Raw genomic sequence first — 4,580 nt, 5'->3', positions numbered from 1 at the left:
TGGCACCTCCTATCCCTGCTGCATCCAGAGCATCAATGGGATTGTGTAGGAGGTGCACAGTCTGTGTTCTTAGTGCAAATGGAAGACACCAAATTGGAACAGGTAGGGAGTGCTGCCTGCCCTTGCTGTGGGCAGCAAGGGCCATGGGGATGAAGGGTGCTAGCAGGTCAGGGAGGGGGAGGAAAAACAGTGGGGGTGCAGGTGCTACTCATCCATAATTGAGGGGCTGCAACTTTGGCCACAGGAGCTGCCTGCACCATGATAAGGAGGGAGCCCAGGAAAGCATGGAGACCATGAACAGAAGAAAAGCTTTTGATTGCCTCCCCAACTCCTTCACAGGCTTGCTGGTGGGACTGGTCAGGGAGACAAAGTCCCCTAAGTCCTTCAGGACACAACCTGTAAGCTCCTGCGCCCCTGCAAGGCCACCATCTCAGGGTGGAAGGTCTGTTTGGGGAGCAGACCCTGCTCCAGCTGGAGACCCTACCCTGCTGTGGGTGGACAGGCCACCCTTCCCCTGTTGACACTGGGAGGCTGAGGCCTACCTCTCTTGTAGGGTCTTGCTGACTTAAGCAGCCCCAGCCTGAATGCCTTTGGCTTGTCGGTGCTAACAGCAAGCACTGCCTGTAGACAACCCTTCCTCTGCCCCTCCATGCTTCACCCTTGCATACCAAGTACTCTCAGAAACAGCACCTCTGAGCAGGACCACCCCTTTTTCCCTCACAGCTTGCTTGTCAAGGGTAAGGTGAAACTGTGGGCACAGTAGCACCTCTCCATGGCTTCTTTTCATCTGTGTTTCTCAGTGTCAGAGGAAACACAGCAAAGGCTGTCAGGTTTCCCAGACTTTTCTGAGAACGTGTCCTGCAGAGACCTCCAAAAGGAATAGGCATGGAGACCTGTGAAGGAAGGCTTGGAGTCAACCAGCCAACCCAAACCAGGACTAACACCTGAATATGTCTGTATTATCTGTCAATTGGGGAATTTAAGATCTATTCCTTAACAATGCAGTTCTTGATAATGATTAATTCTTACACAATTTTCATCATCCTCTCTTCATTTCCCATCCTGTGGATCTCTAGCTCTGTGCTTAATAAGCTGGGAGTACCATGGAGCTGATGTCACTTCTTTAGCACGGCTAGCTATGCTGCTGAGTGGCTTCTAGTCACAGAGGGGCAGGTGACGAGACTCAAAAGGTCTTTGAGCAGAGAGGTCATGACTTAAATGAGCTTGTCTTATCTTGTCTAATTTTCTTCTATTGTGCCTGAGGTTTTTAGGTTTTTACCTCCCTGCTGAATATGGTGGAAGGTTCCTGTGCTCCTCACACTGTTTACTGCAGTTTTGATTTTGCTGCTGTGTATTAAGCTCCTCGTGCTTATCTTCTGGCACCATTTAGCTACTTGAAAACCTTCCTCCTGCAACCTCCCTCTCTGCCCCTTTTCTGCTTGCCTGATTCACACACTTGGCCACAAAATCTGTCTGGCTATGCCATCACAGAATTACAAAGCACTTGGGCAGTGTTTGTGTTACACTAGTTGAGTATGTTTATACATGTGTGTCCTGGTTTGAACCAGGATTAAGCCAATTTTTCTTTTCACTGATTTTTTTTCCTTCAGTAAGCTTTCTTTTAACTAGCAACTGTGTGTTCTGCTAGGCTGATAAGACAGTGGAATGTTTTTCTAACTACTGAGGCTTCAAGGTTACACCTTCACTCCGCCGGCTCAGACACTACGGGGAGATCTCTGACCCCCCCGTGGGAGGCTGAGTTAGACAGACAGCAAAATTGGCCAAAGATATTCCATTCCATATATCTACGTAAGCTCAAAGGAAGGCCAGAGATCAGAGAAGACAGCTTCCTCCTTCTTCTCGCCGCTCTCTTCCGTCCATGGCCGGCGTCCGGGGAGGACTCTGCTCATCCATCACCGCCGACCCTTAGGCTCGAGCTCTCCTGACCCTCATAACTCTCCGCTTTCTCCAGCAGCGGCTCCGGGATTTCTCGGGACTCTTGCCGGTTCAGGGGAGTGCTGTGGGAGTTGCTGGGGGTGGGGGGAGGCGAGAGGCTTTTGCCCATATCTGAATATATCTGTATATAATTGTATATATTTTCTTGTGTGATTCATTAGTGTTTTAATTAAAGCTGTGTAGTTTAGTTTTCAATCCAGCCAAGTCTCTCTCCTTTTCTCTCTCTCCTTCCCTGACTGGGTGGGGGGGGGAGGGGATCGAGAGCATTGTTGTCGGACCTGAGTCAAACGGTGACAATGTGTTTAAGAAAAGCTAATGTTAATTATATCAGGGTTAGCACACGTCTAATTCTTGAGTAACCCAAAGCTTTGCTTTGATTACACAAATCCCTGTGTTCCAGATGCCTGCATGTTATGAGGCCACGGGGCATGAGACACACAAGGATTCTTGCAGGATGTGGCACTAAACGTGTTTGAACACAGTGATGCCAAAAAGGGGCAATAACAGCTGACAGAATGGCTACTCCAGCCATTGTCAAAATCACTACTCCAGTGTTGCAATTTGTTTTTTTCATGATGGACTGCTTCCACTGCCAGTTCCAGTCACTGCAGTATTTTTATACCTATACAGTTTATACATAATTGTTTGGGGTTTTTTCTATAGTATTTTCTTTCTTTTGAAGGTATCTTCTGTCTTAAAATTCCCCAGCATTTTTGTTGTTGTTTTGTTTGGTTGGTTTTGTGTTTTTTTGTTTGTGGGGGTTTTTTTGTTTGGTTTTTTTGTGTTGTTTTGTTTTGTTTGTTTGTTTTAGCATTTTGATGACAATTCTGCTTTGACTGACTTAGAAATGCAGCTCTGATGTTAACTGGGTTTTGTCTGGGCAGGGATTACGGTGTAGACAAGCCCCACTGTAACTCCAGCCAGGGTGACCCAATGCTGCAGAAGCAAGTGCAAATGTGTGCTGGCGTGCAAATACCTCTAGAGGCATCGCGGACTTTGCCGGTATGTCCACTGCACCTCGTGGGAGGTGCACCATGGACACTGCCAAATCATCCTGTCAGCACAAAGGATCTCACCTGAGCCTTCTACAAGTCTGTAATGAGGCAGCTGTATTCACAGGAGCACACCTGGGGCTGCCTTTTCCCTGTACAGCCCCTGTCCCTGTTGCCTTCTAGGCTCTTAAAGACAAGTCTGGTCAATAGAGGACACGGTCGGCAGGAACTGGTCTTCAGACTGCAGCATACCTCACCCCCTGGCTCATGTGAACTTGAGCTCTTCCAGCCCCATGCAGTCCCCAAAGGAGGCTACAGAAAGAAGGCAGAGAGAACTGGCTGTTCTGAGGGGCTGCAGGAAGCCTGTTGGAGTATCTCACTGAGCAGAGCTGCTCTAGAGACAGGCAGTGATAGTGCCCTGTGGGAAGATTTTGGACTCACGTATTCCAGAGGCCTCAAGACTGGCTGCTGTGCAAGAACAAGTACCTTTCTTGCAACAGAAGTGTTGTCTTGGCCCCAGCTGTGCACAGGATGGCAATAACGCCTATCTGCCTGTGTCAGAGGGCTTCTCTAGGATCTACATCTGTGATGGGAGAAGTTGGCTGACCTTTATGTCCCTTTCCTTTGGCTGTACAAAAGCAGAAAGCCTCTAGTGAGACTAAACCACAGCCAGGAACATTCACCTTTGCAGAAGGCTTTCTGCAGTACCAGTTTTCCAGCGGCACCTACAGGCATACTGTAGAGGCCTCTGCTGGGATTACTGGGGTCAAAGAAGGCTTGTTGAGGCATCCAGATCACCACACCTTTGGCAGGAAGAGGACATGCCCCATCAGGCCAGGCCCACACCTTAACATCAAAATCCCTCTGTCCTGCTAAGATTTTGGCTTCACATTTTGGATAGGCTTTCCAAGGAAAGGCACATCTAAATGTGAGCTGTGAGAGACAGACAAGTTATGCAGCCTTGAGGAGAAGAGTGTACAGCACTAATCTGACTTCAGCTATGGTAGTAATCACAGCCTAACAGAGAAATTTGAGCTTCTTTTGTTCTAAAGACAAATGTGAAGTTGGTGAGCTAGCAGAAACAGCTGATGCTGCAAGCTAGGTATTTGTGTGAGCTACGTGGCCTCACTCTTAGCAGGGCCGTCATGCCTCTGTGGCATGATGCCAGGGTATGACAAACCATATCCTGGAAGAGCAGCTGCTCCACTACACACCAGGAATTCAGAACTAGCCTCACACACCTGTATATCTAATGCATTAGTAGAGAGAAGAAATTCCCCTTTCAAGTATCTTTTATATTCTTGGATAAAGGTAAGAGTCTTAGCTGGTGCAAGGCAGACTCTGAGCAGGGTGATGGCAGATTTTGGAGACATTTGGTAGCAGTATTTCCTCACTCCTTTAACCTACCCTTCAAGATAGAGCTAACTCCAGTTTAACCTACTGCTGATTTCACACCATCATTTTAAGGATCTGAGATAGCACTTCACATGAACATTTTGAGCACAACTTAATGCACATCTGGCAATAGAGAGACCTTTGGTTTGTGCTACATAGCAGACCTGATGCACCCTTACATCTATAAAATAGTTTTTAAAGTTTAAAACAGTGATAACATCTTTTCTTAAACCACCC

This window comes from Apus apus, chromosome Z (genome assembly GCF_020740795.1).
Source record: "Apus apus isolate bApuApu2 chromosome Z, bApuApu2.pri.cur, whole genome shotgun sequence".
Classification (NCBI taxonomy): Eukaryota; Metazoa; Chordata; class Aves; order Apodiformes; family Apodidae; genus Apus; species Apus apus.
The sequence above is the reverse complement of the archived record's forward strand: the minus strand, read 5'-3'. Positions refer to the sequence as shown.